The sequence below is a fragment of the Equus caballus genome, chromosome 16 (genome assembly GCF_041296265.1).
Source record: "Equus caballus isolate H_3958 breed thoroughbred chromosome 16, TB-T2T, whole genome shotgun sequence".
NCBI classification, from domain to species: domain Eukaryota; kingdom Metazoa; phylum Chordata; class Mammalia; order Perissodactyla; family Equidae; genus Equus; species Equus caballus.
The window spans coordinates 56,314,338-56,335,686 of record NC_091699.1 but is presented as its reverse complement, the minus strand read 5'-3'; the positions used below and the strand labels follow the sequence as shown (position 1 = coordinate 56,335,686).

The 21,349-nt window shown below is 47.9% G+C and overlaps 1 long non-coding RNA gene across 1 annotated transcript; it reads right to left on the bottom strand.

The window, feature by feature from the left end:
* Positions 1 to 8,254: 8,254 nt before the first annotated feature.
* LOC138918236 (uncharacterized) lies at positions 8,255 to 16,393 on the bottom strand. The gene is made up of 2 exons (XR_011427312.1): positions 16,122 to 16,393; positions 8,255 to 11,904 (listed from the first exon to the last, which is right to left on the bottom strand). It is a non-coding gene; the product is annotated as an uncharacterized lncRNA (long non-coding RNA).
* Between the last annotated feature and the right edge of the window lie 4,956 nt (positions 16,394 to 21,349).

The following is a 21,349-nucleotide window of genomic DNA, read 5'->3' as shown; positions in this document are numbered from 1 at the left end:
GAGGGACTCTGTTCACAGGAAGGAGACACCACCCCTGTCCTGCCTCCACCTGGAGAAAGGCTTTTGAGGTTTCTTTCACAACCAAGAGGAATGGGTCAGGCCCACCCCTGGGGTGACTTCCCTGGGCCCCCATTCTTGGGAGCGAGGGGACACCCTGGAGCATTCTACCTTCCTTTTTTTTCTCATCATTAAAATCTAATTTCGAAGTGTTTCTGTTGATCATCATGACTGCATGGCCTCCTCCTTTCAAGTGTGATCCTCTTGGTGTCTCCAGCCTGACTGAGGTCCTGCGGGCCCCGAAAGCTTCTGGGAAGGACTCTGAAGGGCTTTGCTATGGTTAAATTTTATCTCCTGAAAAGCTGAACTAGTACCTACGAAGGTAACCTTATTTAGAACTAGGATCTTTGCAGATGCACTTAGATGTAAATTAAGATGAGGTCATCCTAGAGGGGGCAGGCCCTTCATCCACAGTGAACAGTGCCCTTATAAGAAAGGAGAAGAGAGGCGCACAGGGAGAACACCCTGTGATGACAGCAGCTGGAACGAGGCAGCCGCAAACAAGGAGCACCAAGGATTGATGGCCACCAGAGGTGGAAGAGGGAGGAAGGATTCTAGCTGGAGTCTCATGGGGAGCATGACCTGGCTGACACCTCGATTTCATACTTCCAGCCTCCAGAACTTCAGGAGAATCGATTTCTGTTGTTTTGAGTACCCAGTTTATGCTACTTTGTTATGGTAGCCCTCGGAAATTAACACAGGGTTGTTCCTGGAAACCCACACTACCAGGTACCCTGTTATCATTTGGGGAACCAAGCACCTGAACAGGAACCAGCAGGAGCAAAACAGGTAGCTGTTGGCCCTACTTTGGACCCCCAGTGTCTGGGTAGGAGTCTGAATTCCAAGAATGAGAACCCAAGAAAGAAAGAAGTTCTTGCTTCTCCTTGTGGAGATGTCATGGGGTTGTGAGGGCGAAGGGCTGTGGAGTGGAGCAGGCTACCGCAGGGCTGGGACAAGGTTCTCCAGAAAGCTATATTTGCTCTGAATCAGTGTCCAATATATGGTGCTGTTTCTTTCATAGCCAAGATTCATGGGTCCAGGAATCAAGGGGTGGAAATGGGAGTGGGACCACTCCCTCACCCCAAGTGACCCACCAGCAAAATATTTGCTTCCTGTTCCCATGACTTACGCTCTGCTGGCCTAGAGGTCTTAGTTCCAGAAGGGGGAATGCTTCCACCAGGAGACGCAACAATGATTCCGCTGAACTGGAAACTAAGATGCCACCTGGCCACTTTGGGCTCCTTGTGCCTCTGAATCAACAGGGAAGGAAGGGAGTTACTGTGTGGCTGGGGTGGTTGATCCTGACTACCAAGGGGAAATTGGGCTGCTACTGCACAATGGAGAAAAGGAAGAGCATGTCTGAAACAGAGGAGATCCCTTAGGACGTCTCTTAGTATTACCAGGCTCTGTGATCAAGGTCAATGAAAAAGGACAACAACCCAATCCAGGCAGGATTAGCAATGGCCCGGACTCTTCAGGAATGAAGGTTTGGGTCACCCCACCAGGTAAAGAAGCACGACCAGCTGAGGTGCTTGCTGCAGGCGAAGGGAATACTGAGTGGGTAGTAGAAGGTACTTATGAGTTCCAGCCATGACCATGTGACTAGTTATAGAAACAAGGACGGGAACTGTCATGTTTCCTCTTTATTTTGTTATGAATATGTTTGTGTGTATATATCCATATATTAAGCAAATATCTTTGTTTTCTTTCCTCTCTTATTCCCTTATCATGTAACATAAGATGTTTTGACTTTCTCTCATAGTATTTAAGTATTATTAATTTGACATCACAGTATGTAAGGTGCAGGATACCAAGGAGAAGAGTGAAGATCACTCAAGGACTTTACTTCCTCTTCTGGGGAAGGGGTTAGTGCATTTTCGGTTGTACACAGGACAGTTGTTTGACGTTAGGTGGAATTATAACCTTGTCATTGTTGTTATTTGGACATTAGGTATAGTTTAAAGAGATGTGTATAGGTGTCAAACTGACATGGGGTGGACTTGTGATGGTTAATTTTATGTGTCAATTTTCCTAGCCTAAGGGATGCCCAGATAGCTGGTAAAACATTATTTCTGGATGTGTCTGTGAGGGTGTTTCTGGAAGAGATTAGTATTTGATTCAACTAGGAAAGCCAGTGGTATGATTCAGTCTGCGTCCGCAAGCCTGGGAACCAGGGAGCTGATGGTGTAACTCCCGGTCTGAAGTCAAAGGCCTGAGAACTAGGGACCACTGGGGTAAGTCCTAGAGTCCAAAGGGCCAAGAACCAGGAGCTTTGATGTCTGAGGGCAGGAGAATGAATCACCAATATGGGTGGGCCTCATCCGATCCTTTGGGGGCCTGAAAGGAACATAAGGTGAAGGAAGGGCGAATTCCTTCTCTCTTCTGGAACTAGGACATCCATCTTCTCCTGTCCTCACACATCAAAGCTTCTGGTTCTTGGCTCTTCGGACTCTGGGGCTTACACCATCAGCTCCCTGGTTCTCAGGCCTTCAGACTCAGACTGAATTATAGCACTGGCTTTGCTGGTTGTCCAGCATGCAGATGGCAGGTTATGGGACTTTTTGGTCTCCATAACTGCAGGAGCCAATTCTTACAATAAATCTTATACCTATCTATCATCTATCTATCTATCTACCTATCTATCTATCTATCCATCTATCCATCTATCCATCTATCTATCCTATTGGTTGTTTCTCTGAAGAATCTTGACTAATACAAAGCCCTATTCTTGCTCCTTCCATTGAAAAGTTGAAGCTTTTGATCAGGTCTTGGAAAAATAAGTGAAGGCTGGAGAAAAAGAAAATCACGTGCAATCTTTCCTGATACACATTTTTTAAATTAAAAAATTATTTTCATGAAGACAGATGCGTTTGGTCTTTGAGGAAGAGAACTTACTAGACAGATCTGCTTAGATGGAGAAAAAGAAAGGCTTGGAGTGGAAGAGAGGCAGAAAGGGTGTTACAAATACTTGACTAGTTGGGCTGAAGTTTACCAGGGATCTAGTATTAGCAGCTACCAATTTGACATGTGACTCAGAGTATGTCATATGATTTTCCTTGTAGGACTCACTTTGCCCCGAAAGATAATGAGAAGGTCTCTTTATATTTTGGCTCTAAGACTGATGAGTTGTGAGTAAGTTGGACCCATCTTAGGATGCAAGGCCTCCAGGCAAACCTCCCAGGTCTGTAAGCCAAGCCACCCTGCTTTTCTTTGGGTTGCTATAACGTGCAGGTGATTCCCCGGACCTAGAGACAAATGCCCAGCTGCCCCTGGGCCAGTCCCGCAGAGAAGGTTTTGAAGGGCAGGTGGCATTTATGAGTCATTGTGGGGCAAGAAGCATTATACCTTCTCTCTATCAGTGACATTCTTGAGTGATTCTTGTGGAAAAAACAAAACAAATCCCAAGAAACCTAGGCAGGTAAGTGCTTCTAATTCGATGTGATGAGAGATCTATCAGAATGTGGTGGGATCTCAGAGAGAATGTTTGGAATGTGTGTGCTGCCTTAGGAGAGATGGGCCAGATCAAGAAGGGCTGTGCCAGCGATGGACAGAAGGGCTTTCAGTTGAGGGAGACAGGAAGAGAGAGCAGGTTGCAGGTTGGCTACTGGGGTTCTTTGTTTCATGTGAAATTGACTCCAGATGATGTGATCAGAAAAAGGAATCCATTGAAAGGCTATCAGACAGCTCACAGAACCCCTGGGATATCTAGAAAATGAGGCTTGGGGGTTGGATGTGGACAGAAGGAGGCTGCACTGACAGAACCACAGCCAGTGTTTCTCCACAGAAGTAGACTAGGGGGACACCCCTGCTACTGTTAGCTGACTGCTGGACTCTGGATGCTATGGCTACACTGCCCCCATCACTGCCAGGAGGATTATCCTCAGTCTCTGCTTCTTTGGGTCACTAACTTCCAATTGCAAGTCTGGGGAGGATGGGTGTGAGTGACAAAGACTAGACTACCTGCCAATGCATGGTTAATTTGGCTTCTATGATGGGAGATGAGATTGATGGAGAAGACCCTAAACATAGGAAAATAAGGTTGGGATACTGAGCAACCAAGAACAAGGGAGGGGCATATCATCACTAAACAGGCTAAATTAACTTAACATGAACTTATCAGATCTTCTCAAGGCTTTGAGAAAGGAGACTGAAGGTCGAGTTACTAAGGAAGGAAAAAGTGATTTTGAGGGTCCTCAAATGTCCATACATTAGTTACTCCTTAATTAGGATTTGAAACTAATCAGAACTTGGATTAAAAAATGGGGTCAAAACTGGTATCCATCGATGTTCCATATGATTAGGTTGATGGGTTGCATCCCTCTACCCTTGTTTGAAAGGAGAGGGAATGGACAAGGATGACCTGGCTCTGAGATCGGTCATCACAAAACTCAGGAGGCCCCAAAGAGTTTGGCAGCAAGTCAAGTGTCAGGCAAGGAACTTTCAGCCACTCCCACAGGGCAGCAGGAACAAAGTAATCCCAATGGCGACCAACAGTGAGCCTATGAGCAGTAGGTACCTCTATGAAAAGCATAGTCTCAACTTATTCCTCTTCCCTAACCCTGGAACAGTGTGGGGAGGTCTTTGGGCACCATGCCCAGGTCTTCTAGCAAGAGGAACCACACCCATGTATGTGCTTGCCAGAGCATACACACATGCAGCCTCCTCTGGAGTAAGCCAGGTCTTCCTTGAGACCAAGGAAAAACAAAGATGGTGGCGGGGATCATGGGTGAGTGTGAAGGGTTGGGCCTCTGACCTAGGCCTCCTGCTCACCCTCTGGATTCTTGTGGATGAGGAAGAGGCGCTCCAGCACAGAAAGCACCCAGCTGTGCCTGGGAGTGAACATGGAAGGAGGAAAGGATACTGTTGCTTGGGGGAGCTGGAGAGATGGTCCACGCAGAGGGATGGGCACAGCAAAGGCCTCCAGTCCCCTGCCCTTCTCTCACAACGATGATCAGTGAAGGCCTGGGCACTTCCAATAATTCACTGACATACGTTCTCAGGTCTTGCTACTGCCGTGGCCCTCAACCCCCCCTGATTTGAAGACATGTCAAATTGTGACAGGTATTTATGACAACATGACATTTCATACCCAGGGATGTAAAGGGAATCTTGACCATGAAACTGGTTGCCATGAGATTTTTCCAAAGCACCTCTGAGTTTTCAGGAGTTAAGCACAGTGATGGCGAGGCCCTGCAGAGACAGGGGCTATACCAAGCGAGCGTTTCACAGGCTGTGGTTGAGCGTGGTAACTGGAATCTAGTGGCCAGGCTGCAGGGCTTTTCTGGATAGAGAATCATAGAATTTTCAAGACAGGTGGGGTCTTGGAAATCTTCCAGCTGGGGGCCCAGAGAGGGAGAGAGATTTGTTTGAGGTTACACAGCTGTGAGGGCAAGAGCAGCTGGGCTCTAACGATTTTTTTGTGCCTCTATGTTGTAGTGCTCTTTCTGTCTAACTCAGGGGATTGTGAATAGGCCCAGAATCTTGGTCTTGGGGTTTTCTGTCACTTGGAGCAGGAGAACCCTTAGTGGACTGGTGTCCTCACTGGTTACCACTAGACTGATCCTCACTGGACCAGTGTTATGAAATATGCTGGTAAGGCTCACCTGGGACCGGGTGGATCTTATCCAAACCATTGGGATTAAGAATGGGGAAGTGTGGGATTTCTGTGGAAAACTGAGGAGCTGACAAAGGGCGATCTGGCTACTTGGAAGACAAAACCCATAGATGCCCACTCGAGCAGTTGATCTGATCTGAATCCTGTGTTTCCTCTACACCGGCTGCAGGAGCTTTGAGCTTCCATGACACTGGGAGCCCAGACTGCCCCTTCCAGTGCCCTGGGGGACCCCAGTCTTGCCTTTTACACCCCAGTGCCCTGACATCTCAGCCACCAGGCAGAGGTCGTTGCCAGGCTGGTCATTGCCTGGGAAAGTGGGAGGTGGGTGAACAATCGAGTCTGCTGTAATGCATCGTCCTACCCCAAATGAAAAGATTAAGCAGCTTATTATTTTAACTGCATAGCCCATTAAAAGAAAATGCATAGTCTTCCAGTCCTCTTTGATTGAGACTAAGTGCCTCATTAATGCTTGATACACCTGCCCAGGACGCCAAGGAAGGCAGTGAGCATGGTGCCTGGGGACAAGGGTCTGAAGGACCCACCCAGGATGCCCACCCTTGGGAGCCTGAGGACTTTGGAGTTCACTGTCAGGCACTCTGGGGCTGCACCGTCTGGTACAGTTCATATCCTGGGGAAGGACTGGGCAGGGGCAACAAATGTCAATGTGGGTGCTTTCTTGGAGCGCTGCTTGGGCTGGACCTCTTCACAGGCTGCGGTTGAGTGTGGTAACTTGGATCTAGTTGTCAGAGAATCAGGAAATTTTCAAGATAGGTGGGACCTTGGAAATCTTCCAGTTGGGGGCCCAGAGAGGGTGAAAGATTTGTTTGAGGTCACACAGCTGTGAGTGCAAGAGCAGCTGGACATTAACCCTTCCTTGAACCACTATGTTGTCGTGCTCTTTCCATCCACCTCAGGGGATTGTGATTTTACTGCCGAGATACCCCATTCCTACAGGTAGGGTGGCCCCCCGCTGCGTGCCCAGCACTCTGTTCCCATACAGCCTTATGGCTCCTTACAGTAAGCACCTGGTCCTCTCCGCCTGAGGTCTTTCTCTGGCTGCAGGGCTGAGCGTGGCTGGTACACAGGGCCCCAGGGAGTTAACCACCCAAGAAGCAGCCTTCAGTCAACTCCTCACCTCCCGGTCAGATCACTCTGAAGCGTGCTCTTCCCTGTTATTCTCAAAGTGCGCTCCCAGGACCAGCAGCATTGGCATCACCTGGGAACATGATAGAAACTAGATTCACAGGGCCCACCACTTCAGACCTACTGGATCAGAAACTCTGAGTGGGGAGCCCAGCATTCTGTTTGCACAGATGCCTTCTGGTGATTCTGATGCACACTCAAATTTGAGGATCTAGTCTACGCAACCTCCTAGAGCTTCCTTTCTCAAAGCCTTGGTTGCTGCAGTGGTAACCTGCTTATTAATTTGTGCTGCTTGGCTCTCGTCGCTTCTCTGTCTTACTCCCCCCGATTCTACTGACGCTTCCTGAGATCATCTCCCAAACAGATGACTTGCGCTCAAATCCCTGGTCCTCTGCTTCCGCAGGAACCCCGTTAAGACAGAGGGTACAAAGGACCCCAAACACCTCTGAGATTTCTCTTCTCTTTCTTATAACCACAGTTGGTTCTAGAGACAACGTGGGGGATGCAAAGCCCTTAATAAGTCCCATCCCGCACACCAACATGTCAACTGGTTCTTCCCGCCCAGGCACCAACTTGTGCCAATGTGTGGCTATACCACTCTGAAAAATGTACCAGTGTCACCTAACCACAAAAGTCACTTCCTTTAAACAGCGGCAACAAAGAGCTGCTCTTTCAACTTTTCATTTCTAATCAAATGGAGGAGTAGAATCAGGCACCACAAAACACTGACTGTAAACTCCACATTTGCAGCCCTACAGGCACCATCCTTTCTTAAAATACAACCTTACTGGGATTTTCCCCTCCTTGTTCTTTGTAGGCAAGAATTAGTGAGGGAGCACTCCCACATGTTACTGACAGCATGGTGGGCTGGAATGTAGCTTTCTAAAAGGCTAGGATTTGTCCAGCCAGACTCGGGACGTCGGGGTGGGGTGCGTCCTGAGGAGGAGGGTTTCTGCTGCACAGCTCAGGTCCAGTGGACTCAGTAGGCTCAGGCGGAAATCGTGCTGGCTTCCTTGATTTACTGAGTGCCAGAAGCGGGGTAGGTGCTTTCATATGGTATTCTAATTGTCACAACAGCCTCGCACACTGCTGATTACTCACCCATCATGCTAAGGTATATAGGAGTTTCCAGGTCTCGAACCCTACCATTTACAAGAGCTCGCCACGTGTCACCTCCTGTGCCAGCTGTTTAAATGTATGACTTCTGATATCGACCAATCTCATGGTTGCCATCCTAGGGTCTCACAGTGAGGAGAACCAAAAGAAGCAGATATTAACCATGTTGCTAATGGTTACTCTAGAGGAAAGCGGATCCTTCTATTTTTTCAAATCAATAATGACAAGAAATACATTTTAAAGGAAATAAATTAATGCTAATTGCTTCCAAATATGATTGGTAAAACAGACAAATCTTTTTAAGAAAATAAGTATTTTATAATCTTTGGTTTTTGTTAACAGCTTTATTGGGCTTTATTTTACATATAAAAATCACCCATTTCAAGTGTACAAGTCAATGCTTTTTAGGAAATTTACAGAATTGTGCAACTGTCACCATAAATCAGTTTTACAACATTTTCATCCCCAGTAAGATCTCTGGTGCCAATTAGTAGCTAATCTGCATTCCCACCCTGGGCCCGGGCAACTACTAGTCTACCTTCTTTCTCTATAAATTTGAATCTTGCCTGTTTAAAATGCGTTCCTCATCCTCTGTGTTCTCATTTGTCCAACTAGACATTAGACAAGAGACAGCCTGGGATGGTGGCAGAAGCGTGGACCAGGAGCCCAGTGGACATCTCCTCGGCTGGGACGCTCCCCAGGGACGAGGGGCTGGGCAGGTGACTCCTCTTGGGTCTTGATTCTTCCTTGGACTAGTGACCATTGCAACAGGAGGTTGACAAGGTTGCTGAGAGATAACTCATGTGAAAACATGCTGTGAGCTAGGTAGGTGTCATTATCCTGACTCATAGATGAGAAAACCAAACTTAGCAGGCAAGATAATGTTCCCAGTGTCACTCAGATAGAAAGTGACGGAGCTGGAGTTTACACTCAATCTCTCTGGTCCTGAAGCTCAGGTGATTTCTTGTATGCCTCGCTGGTGCCCCAGAAGGGGTCCGGTATCGAGCTTGAGGTACTTTTTCAAGCCTCTGAGTTTCACAAAATAACCCGCTTCTCCAGTGAGCTCACGTATAATTGACCTTCACTGTGAACTGAGAGACAGCTGCCTCCGGCCACCTTAGCAGCCTTCACATGCAGCCCCCACAGCCATGGACGGATCCAGCTAGCAAGAACTTCTCGAGTCTTCTAGATTCAGAGTTCTGCTGTCTGTGTAACTTCCCAGGTGTGTAGCTGCGGCCCAGGCATCTAAGCCGCCTCTCATCCAACATGCTCTTTCCCGTCACTCGGCACCTCCATTTCAAACCGGCTCACAGCAACCGTTCTTAACCAAGGAGCGTCACTGTTCCTGTCTTCAACTCTCCAGCTCTGTTGCCAAACACTCGGGACTCACCTTCCCACCAGCGCAGGGCCACTCCCGCAAGAGGCAGTCTCACGTTCCATGATTCTGACCTTGGTGACTAGACTCTAAGGTTATTCTGTCGTTAGTCATTTGCCAGAGGCGACCAACAGGCTCTGTTCCAGGAAACAAAGGAGCCACAGCTCAAGTGATACCGGGCTTGGAACCTCCCAAATCACCACGCAGTTACAGTACATTTGCCAAAATCACGACCTGAAAAAATGCAAAGCCCCAGACCAGGGCCTCCCTGAGGTTCTGAACTTGCCCATAAGGAGTGGGGGAGGAGGTGCTCACTGGGGAGCTGGAGTCGCTGTGGGTTCCACAGCTGAGGTGGCACAGGACCTCGTGTGGGTCACCTCCCTCTCTCTGGGACGCGGTTTACTCCTTTGCGAGATAAGTTTGGCCAGGTCAGTTTTCTTTTTTTTAAGTTATGTTCTACAGCCTTCTCCCTCCACCCCACAACCCACACATACTAAGTTCTGTTTCTATTGACTTTATATGTTTGGGTTTTATGTACGATTTTATTCCGAAAAGAATTCCACTGCTAAAAAGAATAGAAAAACACTGGGCTTATTGCCTCCAGCCCTAACAAATCATTTAAGACTTTGTAAAAGATTTCTTTCAAACCTGAATGCCCTCCCTGTGATTAATGTCAGGGAGCATTCAGTGGACGAGCCTTCTACAGCTTTCTTTACAGACACCGTCTTAGGGACTCACTGACAGGGGAAGCTGCACCAGTTTTATTTGCAGTAACAGATAAAGTAACAAATGCCATGGAGATCTGGGCAGCTCTTCTCAGCCTTCATGTTGATAATTCGTTTTGGTTCTAACTGCCTCCTACACGTAGATTGTTAAGGGAGTTCAATAAGGAGAGGGTCTCAAGAGACCAGCAGAGTGGGCACAGCACAGGAAAGCGGAAGGTGCTTTGGTAAAGCTGCACTAACGTTTCAGCCAGGGGTCTGTGTCTTCCTTCAGACCCAGCCTCACACCCGTTCAGTCAAGGGTCTGTGCAGGGCTCCCTCATGACGCTCCTGGCGGGGTGAGCCTGTGTGTGAGTGCGCCTGTGTGTGTATCACAAAGACAGACAGTGCTCTTGGAAGGAGGCAGAGAGAGAATAAGGACGGATAAAGGCACAGAGAGAGAAAAATATTCACAGCACAAGATAAAGTTAGATAGAAACAGACATAGACAAACGCCAAAGTGGTGGGTAGGAAGAGAGATGTAGATACAAGAGGAGATAGAAAAATAGAAAGACACAGAGAAACAGAACGAGACATAGTCAGCCCCCAAATATGTGTTGACTATAGCTTAAAAAGGACTTGAGAGAGTTGACACTTATGGGCCATACTTAGATGCTGATTTGAATTAGATGCTGTAAAAAAAAATTAATGAGGGCCGGCCCCATGGCCGAGTGGTTACGTTCGTGCTCTTCACTTCAGGGCCTTGGGGTTTCACTGGTTTGGATCCTGGGCTCAGACGTGGCACAGCTCATCAAGCCATGCTGAGGTGGCGTCCCATATACCACAACCAGAGGGACCTGCAACTAGAATATACAACTATGTACTGGGGGGCTTTGGAGAGAATAAGAAAAAACAAAATAAAAGATTGGCAACAGATGTTAGCTCAGGGCCAATCTTTATTTTTTTTTTTTATTTTTATTTTTTTTTTTATTAATGTTATGATAGATTACAACCTTGTGAGATTTCAGTTGTACATTTTTGTTAGTCATGTTGTGGGTACACCACTTCCCCCTCCGTACCCTCCCCCCACCCCCCCTTTTCCCTGGTAACCACCGATCAGATCTCCTTCTCAATATACTAAATTCCACCTATGAGTGGAGTCATATAGAGTTCGTCTTTCTCTGACTGACTTATTTCGCTTAACATAATGCCCTCGAGGTCCATCCACGTTGTTGTGAATGGGCCAATTTCGTCTTTTTTTATGGCTGAGTAGTATTCCATTGTGTATATATACCACATCTTCTTTATCCAATCATCGGTTTCTGGGCATGTAGGCTGGTTCCACGTCTTGGCTATTGTAAATAATGCTGCGATGAACATAGGGGTGCAACGGACTCTTGAGATATCTGATTTCAGGTTCTTGGGATAGATACCCAGTAATGGGATGGCAGGGTCATAGGGTATTTCTATTTTTAACTTTTTGAGAAATCTCCATACTGTTTTCCATAGTGGCTGTACCAGTTTGCATTCCCACCAACAGTGTATGAGGGTTCCTCTTTCTCCACAACCTCTCCAACATTTGTCGTTCTTGGTTTTGGATGTTTTTGCCAATCTAACGGGGGTAAGGTGATATCTTAGTGTAGTTTTGATTTGCATTTCCCTGATGATTAGCGATGATGAACATCTTTTCATGTGTCTATTGGCCATATTCATATCTTCTTTTGAGAAATGTCTGTTCATGTCCTCTGCCCATTTTTTGATCGGGTTGTTTGTTTTTTTGTTGTTAAGCAGTGTGAGTTCTTTGTATATTATGGAGATTAACCCTTTGTCGGATAAGTGGCTTGTAAATATTTTTTCCCAATTAGTGAGCTGTTTTTTTGTTTCAATTCAGGGCCAATCTTTAAAAAGAAAAAGCAATGAGACAATTGGAGAAATTCGAACACTGACTTGATGTTTGATAATATTAAGGAATTATTGCTAACTCTTTTGAGTATGTTAATGAGATCATGGTTATGGTTTTAGAGTCCTTATCATTTAGAGACACCTTCTGAAATATTTATGAGTGATGTCCAAGCTTGCTTCAGAATAACATGGGCGGAACAGTGGGTGAGGATGCCCATGATTGTGGAAACTAGGGGATGGGCGCATGGGGGTTCCTTATATTATTCTGATACTTTTGCGTTTGTTTCACATCTTCTATAATATCAAGTTTAAAAATATTTGTTGAACAAGTCAGGCATTGTGTGAGGAATGGGAGGTAGGGTGAATAAAGACAGAGACACAGAGAGACAGACACGGAGATGGAGGGATGGAGACAAAGACAGAGGCAGGAAAAAACCCAGAGAGACAAAGAAAAGAGGGAGAGAGAGGGAGAGAGGGAGGGCGGGGTGCTTGGGTGCTCAAGGCCGTATGCAAAAAGCAGGCTTCATCCCAATGATGTTGAGATATTGGCAAATATTCCAGCATTCTTGGGCCATCCCAGACCAGGGTTAAAACTGAAATGATGTGGACGGTAATCACTCCCCACCGTGACCAGCCGATACAGGCTTTCAGCTCCTGGCAAAATCTCTGTACTGTGTTTCTAGGAGTCCTTTGTGAGCTCAAGCCCAAGTCCACTCAGCCACCACGTGGGGTCCCCGGGCTTCCCTGCCTCTTCCACTGGCCCTTGGCCCAGAGTGCTGCCTCTGTTGGGCACCTCTGTCCTTCCCTCTCCCTGGTCACTGGGGTTTCTTCTGGTCATTGCTCCTACTTCCAGTGGGTACTCCTATGCATAGTGAGCAACTCGATCCTTCCCTCCCACTAGTCATGGCAACCATGCCTGCTGGACATTGCCATCTCTGCCAGGCTGTGCTTCACCCAACACTAGGAGCTGCCACCTTTGCCAAAGAAACTGCTAGAGCTCTCCACGCAATGAAATGCATAACAGTCTGTGTGGTGTCTCTCCACCTCACAACTCTTCTTCCAACAGCCCTTTCCATGTATACTCATAGAGCCCTCTTTTCCAGGACAGACTTCAGTGTGAGGGACAAATCCCAGGGACAGCCACTACACTGTGCTCAGCAATGCCCCCCTTCTAGCAACCAAGGTCAAACTGACCGCTCTTCAGATGGTCTCCTTCCTGTGAGATTCTGAGGTCCCCAGAAGGCCTGCCCCTCTACTTCCCACCCCAAAATGTCTCAGCCAGCCAGAGACTGTGCTTGGTAGAAAGCAGATCCCTCCTCACACAGTTATCAGGAAGCAGAACTCCTGGTGGGAACACTGCAGTCCCTGTGCCCTGTGCTGCCACATTCCAGGGCGTGGCTCCTCCTCAGCCCCATCCTCTCCCTCAGAGTCTTCCTCTGGATTTAAATTCAAGGGGACATTGTGAGCCTGCTGGACCCTGGTGTCCATTCAGACTTCTTCCTCTGAGTCCTAAGAGGGAGAAATGTGTTTTCCAACAGAGGGAGAAACTTCCATCAATGAAGGAATGATTCCTAAAATCATTCTCTGAGTGTATGGATGTGTGCAAAGGATGCCTTGGTGCAAAGGGATGGATTTCATCTTAAGGCATGGCTGATCTCTTGCTCCTCTTTCCTTTGGAAAAGGAAGGAAAGGCTGCTGGCCATGACTGAAGTGGTGCCTGTAAAGCATATGGTATTGAGCCTTTCACCTGTGGGGTCTCTGTAAACAAGCGCTCCTCCCTAAGTCCTGCCCTTCCCTCCGACTCCCACCAGGAAGACCTCTTCTCTGTAGAGCAGGCAGACCTACTGGTCGCCCTTCTCCAGGGGGAATGTGCATCCGAACCCCTCTCTGTGCATTCGGGTGGAGATTAGGGAGCAGGTTTAGGGCCGAGGCCAAGAAGCCTGACAGAGGGGTAGATGGAAACGGACTAGAGGCTGATGGACTACCCTAAAAAAGAAAAAGGGGGGCATAGAATAAAACTTAACCAACTTTTTGCTTAGATTTAGCAAGTGTTTATTGTACATCTACTACGTGTGAAGCATTATGCTAGGTGTTTTCACATCCTATGGGATGCATATTATTATTTTAATCATAATAACAACTATTATTATTATTATAACCACAGCTAGCATTTATTGAGCATTTACTATGTACCAGGTGTTGTGCTCTGTGCTCTATACACACTGTCTCATTTAATTTTCACAATCCAGTAAGGGAGGTACGTTTGTAACTCTCATTCCACTAATGAGAAAGGGAGGTCTGGGAGAGTGGGGAGTCCCAGATCCCACCTGAGTCGATGTCTGATGGCTCCAGTCTTTCCGACCCAAGGCTTGAGCTAGGGAATGCTTGGTTATTAGGGCTCGAAGGCTCTGGAGGTTGAGGCTGTATAACTTTGAGAAACTTGTTATGAGGTTCTGATGCTGCTTGGACTTTCTAAGGCAATGACTGGCTCTGAATCAGAAAGTGAATAGGCAGCAGACGGGCTTTCTCTGTTGTAGGCAGAGTGTCAGCCCTGCTTGAGACACTGAACCCCCGAGACAAGGCAGCACCTCTGCCTCAGCCCCTCATTGCTTAAGCAAGACGGCATCCCGGCCCCCATTCAGCCAGATGTTTTTTGACAATCCCATACAGGGCTTTATGTCACTCAGCTATGTCGGTGTTAAGATGAGTGTCACCACCATTAGCCTCAGGTGCAGAGCTGGCATGTAGGAGAGGACCCCTTCCCCTGCCATTTCTCTCATGCCAGCTTGGAAGATTCGCACTTACTTTTATGTTTTACTCCCTGCCAAATTCAGTTACAGTCGTGCTGACTGTCAAATCTCTGCTCCATTAAAGAGATTTCCAGAAGCATGGATGTGGCGTCTAGCCTAGCAATCCCTTCAAGACCTGGAAGTCCAAAAGTCCTCTATTGACTCCCCGCTCTCATCTCCGCATTGCCCTTGTGAAATCAACTGGGGAGAAGTACAGGGTGTCATTAGAGACTCTTGAGGTCTCCCAAAGCTTGGCTACTCGAAGTGTGTCCCACAGACCAGTGGCATCAGCTTCCCTTGTTAGATCTGCTGAATCGGGACTCATGATTTAACAAGGTCCCAGGTGGTTCATATCTATATTAGAGTTTGAGAAGGACTGTTAAAGCAGTGGTTCTCACACTTGGCTGCACACTGGAACCAACTGGGGAGTTCTAAAAAACCAATGCCTGGTCGCAACTCCTAGAGATTCGATTCCTTGGTCTGGGGGTGGCTTGATTAAGAAATTATTAAAAGGGGCCGGCCCAGTGGCACAGTGGTTAAGTTCGCACATTCCGCTTCTCAGGCGCCCGGGGTTCGCCGGTTCGGATCTCAGGTGCAGACATGGCACCGCTTGGCAAGACGCATGGTAGGCGTCCCACATATAAATTAGAGGAAGATGGGCACGTATGTTAGCTCAGGGCCAGTCTTCCTCAGCAAAAAGAGGAGGACTGGAAGTAGTTAGCTCAGGGCTAATCTTCCTCAAAAAAAAAGAAAGAAAGAAAGAAAGAAATTATTAAAATATTGAAAGGTCTCCAGGAGATCCCAACGTGCAGCTGGGGCTGAAAACCGCTGGCTTGGATGACACCCCCTTTACCTTACATGAGTGGGATTGAGAGGAGCGGCCCACTTGCAGGAGTTCTATCACCCAGGGGGCCGAGGGTGAGTCCCTCCCAGGACTTGGGCTCCAGGCTAGCCCCTCCTTCTTGTTCCCTGGCAGGAAGAGCAGACACTACTTTCTTTTGCAATAAACAAAGGGAGCTTCTTTGCTATCATTTCATGGGAAGGTGGGAGGTGGGGAACAGCAGGATGCTTCCATTTTCCTGTGCCCAGGTAGCCACAGTCCCTGGCAGGAAAGAAGGAGTTACTGGCCAGTTCATCTGAAGGCCAAACACCCGTGAGTGCCTTTCCTGAAGGGCGGAAAAGCAAAGAAAGGAGTTGGACTTGGGCTGCTGCCTCGCCTTGCTCTTATGGGAAAAACAGAAGTTATAGTGGGAGTGGTGTGGGGAGTGGGTGTTGATGGCCCCCCTGGCATCTCCCCAGCTGGTGACCTGCAGCCCTGACAGTGGTGGCTTGTGAATTGCAGCAGTGACAGGCAGTCACTCCCCCTGCTCCGTCCACCCAGGCCCTGCCTGCTCTCTGCTTCCCTGCAGGGACTGAGAACTCACCCACTGCAGAGGCCCCAAGTCTTGGCTGTTTCCTCCGTGCAGCTATTTTGGGAACAGGAACTCGGATGTTTGGGTGGAAGAGAAGTAGCCAAGAGCCTGGAGGCAGGTGGGCTGGAGTGGAGGGCCAGCAGCTCAGACACGGAAAACGCCCCATGCCCAGAGCAGAGGCAGCCTCTACTGGCCTCTGCTTGGGCACAAAAGCATGGTCACATGGCCACCGGGTCTGCACTTGAAAGAGCTCCCATTGTCTATGCTTTCAGGGAACCAGACTCAGGGAGATCTGACTTTTTTTTGTCTTAAAGCAACAGGGGCGAAGGCCAACTGCATGTTCAGCTCTGGAAGGGCGTCTGCTCACGCACACAGGCCAAACAGACCTCTCCAAGTTTGTTTTTCTGACACATGGGAAACCACGCAGTTCAGAGAAAATTCATCTCACATGCTGGGGCCTGCTTTCCCGGAACGTGTCCAGTGACTGCTGTGTCAACACTGCCGCACTCAGCAAGTTGCCCTCCAATGGGATGATGTGATTTGCTAAGGGAAAAACACAGCCCAGACCCTGAGGGGGACTGTGCATAGTTCAAAGGGAGGGTGGGCTTCCAATTGGACAAGGTGCTTCCCCGATTACACAGTTGTCACTGACCCCCTCCAAAGCCACCACTGCATCCCCTAGGATTCCCTATTCCCAGACAGGGCTGCGTCTGTGTGCTCAGCTGCTGACTGTCCTACTCTTAAAGACCCTAGGGGGAGGGAATGTGTGGAGGGAGGGCGAGGCTGGGGGTTCAGGATGTTTCTCAGCTTCTCTGATAAACTCTGCTGGGAGGCAGCTCAGTGTAAGAGGAAAGGGCTTTGGCGTCTCAGAGACCAGATGTGAATCCCCACGTTGCTGTGTACTAGGCTTGCCAGTTCTCTAAAATGAGGATGAGGGTTTCCTCCTTGTAGAGACTCTCCAAGAGTGGGGGGTGGGGTTAAGGATGATGGAGGTGCTTACCTTAGGTTGGGGACATCATAGGTACTCACTAAAGGCTGGTTCCCCCTCACCAGTTTGTCCTTGGAGGCCTAGTGGATGGTTCTAACTGTCTCATCAGCTACAGTTTAAGGCCAAATCCTCTTTGCTTTCAGGAGACAGAGGACAGCTGCTCCCTCAAGTGAGAATGTTTTGAGTATGGAATTCCACAGTCAAAACAGCTCTCCAGATGCCAAGTGCAGCAATAGAAACCTTTTCTTTCTCCCCACGGAGTAAGCCCCAGTTCCACTGGGCAGCAGGAAACTTTATCCAGTTCACGGTAAGGATTCCAGTCATCTCAGGATCTGCAACCTGCCTTTTGGTCATAGCACAGCCCAAAATGACCCTGTGAGATTTTTGTCCCTCTCCTCCTGGTTCTGACTACACTGCTAGGCTCTCAGGAGTAGGCAGCCAGTGGGGGTCTGTGGTGACTGGCTGTGGGTTGGGAGGGAGCAGCCACCTTGTTCTCCTCTGCTTTGGGTGCCTGTGTTGAAACAGTGGCCACCTTCTCCACACAGGTGCACAGAATACGGGCAGCCCTGCTGAGGCGCGTTGCTCATGTGATTCATACTCTGGGTGTGGCTAGTGAGTGGTCTGGTCTCCAAAAAGCTCCCTGAGAACCAAGTCAGCTATGCTTCCCTTTGGCCCTCACCATCAAACTGGACCCCCTTCCACTGTGTGTCTCCTTCAATCACCTCACTCACTTGGTACCTTCCAAGGGAGCATCTGGCTCCTTCCACTGGACCATCGGGTTACGGGACCATCGGGATCTCTCCACACCACACCATAGCTGGAGAAAGTGCTGCCTGTCTCCCTCCTTTCTCTTGCACCAGCTCCTTCCACCCTGCTGGCTCCAGCTGGGTGCCTGGGTGAGATTGCCACCTTTGAAACCTTCAGAAGAGAAGCAAAAGGCCTTCCTCTTCTCTCTCAGCTCTCCCCAAACCTCATGAAGAACCTCTTCTAGTTCTTGCTCCTACCTCTAATGGTGATGATGACGATGATGATGATGACGATGATGGTGATGATGACGATGATGGTGATGATGATGTGGGTGTGTGTACAATGGAACACAGGGCTTCTCACTCTTGATCTTTAAACTCTGTTCTCCTCCAGTCAGGCAGAAGGACAGCTTGATTTTGTCTCTGGACACCTCTTTGCCTCAATCTGTCCAGTCTCAAACTTGGAGCCGTGTTCTTGTTTGGAGATTCTAGCAGGGAAGCACAGCTACTCTTATACCCCGGACTGAAGAATGGTCCTCTTTTATCTGGCAAGGTTGTCCTCTTCCACCCAGCATGCAGCTTCAGGAGGGAGGCACGTGGAGCAGGGAGGGAGTAAGAGGACACCTGCCTAGCCAGCCAGATCAGCTGAATCAACCCTGGCAATCAATGGGGTGACAGAAGTTGCAGCCAGGTCACCCTCACATCCTTAGAGCTGTGTTCTTTAGCAACTTTAGGGTAAGAGGTTTTGTTCCCAGTGCTGGTGGCATCTCTGTCACAATGGATGGTGTTGATTTTAGTTTCCAGTTGGTAGGGAATCCCAAAAGGAAGTCATAGGGGATCAAAAGAGGGCACATTTACTCAATATTTCACATATCAACCAGCGACAGTTATGTAATTCTTAAGTTAACTGGTTTCAATTCCCCTCTCAACTTGTCCCCTAGCCCCTGGCAATCATCTCATGGTGACTTTGGGTGCTTTGCTTCAGATCTCTGAACCTCAATTTTCTAAGACTGGATCATCTCTAAGGTCCCTTCCAGCTCTAAACTTCTAACATGGATGTGTTTGGGATTCTGGACAAGCCTCTATGTGCTGAGCCCTGACATCCATGTGAAATACAGTGAGTCCTCCTCAGACTCCAATCTCTCTAGTAATGGAGGGGAGGTCTGGTATAGATTCAATATAATCCACTGATAATCCAAAACCCCACAGTAGCCTTTGGTTTTGATCTTCTGTGGTAGAACAGTGAACAAGCTGCAAAATTGACCAATTTGAATTCTACCTGTCCCTTCCCCTTCTATCCTCTCAAAGACATTCTAATTTGATCTGTAATGTGGCCAAAGCGCAGACAGTATAAGGGAGGAGAAGCCAGAGGCATGAAAAATCCCCAAACTGGATCATCCACCCTCTGAATAATGGGCAGTTGCCTGAACAGAATGCTCAATGAGCACTGGTCCTTTTTCAAGCCAGCCCCCGTCCCATGCTGCAATAGCTGTAATCTCCATGGAAAAATGCATTAAACTGTCCAACTCCTTAGACAAATTCCACCATGCCTCACTCAATTCATAGGCAGGCTAGATTTTCTGAAATGGAGAAGCTGGTTAATTCTCATTTGGAAGTAGCAGAATTTAAAACACCTTATCAAAATGCTAGTCTGGGGGGGTGGGGGTGGTGGGACCCAAGGACTGTGTTTTCTGCTGTCTAGACAACTAAAAGCAAACAAACTTGCACAAAATTTTTATGTTTGTCTTCCTAATTATAAATGTCCTTGTATGAACACCTCTCAACCCATGAATGTACATGACTTGTAAATATTGCTGAAATCCCACATGAACTCAACTGGCCTCTCTCTACACCATGATCTTTTTTAGGGGATGGGGGTACCCATCCTTGCTAACCATAGTCTCTATGTATCTCATTTTACATCTTTGAAGAAGAAAATCTGATTGACTCTTGGCCAGCCAGTGGACAGGCTGCCTTTGGGTCAGACGAAGATATGTTCATTGTCTGCTCTACCACAGTCCCTGCCTGGAGGAGGCTGCCTCATATATCTTAAAACTCTGACCACAGGTATTTGGACTAGGAGCGGACATCTGAGCTGGGTGGTGCTTATAAAACTCTTGGGCTCTATGGTAATAGACTAGACCAGCCACGTGGAAAGATCCTTCCCCACCATGGATCCTGTGGTCAGCAAGTGGACTGCATGAGTCTCTGCAAGTCCCTCAAGCTCTAATGTTCTATATCTTTCCTAAGCGTAAAGACTCCTACAGTCTCACAGACCAGATCCCAGCAGGGATGAGGACTCATCGGGACAGAGCGCTCACCTCTGGGCAGGCTGGTAGCTGACATTCAGGTGGTAGAGAGGGCTGGGAGTCAACAGAAATGGAGAAAAATCAGGGACCAGGACTATGTTGACTGTGACCCCTAGGAAGGAGGAGTACAACCAAAGACCAAGGCTAAAACAGGTGTCACTGGATGCCTTGGCAGGGTTGGACTCCTGGATGCTTCTGGCATAAGGAGTTGGGGGGCCCCATCTCTACCCTCTGACTTACCTTGGGGCTGAGGAAGACTCAAACTCTGCCCATACTTGGAGTTAGGCCCCCCAGATTCCCTTTACCTGCTGGTGTACTCAGCCCCCGGCTGCTGTGAGTGTTGGCTGCTGACAGCTCATAGTTTTTTCCTTCTCCAGAGGATTGCCCTTGGCTGAATCTGAGGTTAGTTGTGTATCTCACCCCCCAGAGGCAGCCCATGACTGACTGATGCAGGGGTACAAAAGGCCAGCTCCTGGCTTTAAGGTGGGACTAACTTTATGTTGCAATTAATCCTCCAGAGCACCCCACGGGTTGAGGCTGAGGCTTATCTCCAGTGGGACCACATCCCTGCTTAGCTCCTTTCTTGCCGCATCCTGCTCCCTCCATACACCTTCTCCTGAGACCTTCCTTCAGTAAATCCTGTGCCTTTGAATACCTATCTCGGGCTCTGCTTTTAGGGATCCCTGTCTAAGTGACATTTTGCTGCTGAACACTTGGGAAAGGCATGTATCTTAGAGATTCCATGGGAACCACCTTTTTATGTCTACTTCTTTTGTGACTTTGGTATCTTTCATTTTAACAAGGGGGATCCAACATGGTGGATTTATCAAGACTCTTAAGAATAACATAACCACGACTCCTCAAGGTTGGTTCATTTAGAGTAGAAAGATAATTTTTTTGATGTTAAGGGAGGTTTTAGTTTATTACAGGCTGATAAAAATTTGTATTGTTAACAATTGAGTTAGGAAAAAAGAATGTATTTGTGTTATTTGAATTGCTTTCTAAACAAACAAATTAATAGAAATTGCTTAAAGACTGTAGTATAGGCATTTCTGTTCTGGACTTTTGCTTTCCTGTTTTCCTCTTAGTCCTTCTCCCCCTCTTCTTCTTCTTTTCCTTTCTCTCCCTCATACTGTCACCTTCTCACTGTGATATTCATCTCAAAAATTTCAGGGTCTGGCCCCGTGGCATAGTAGT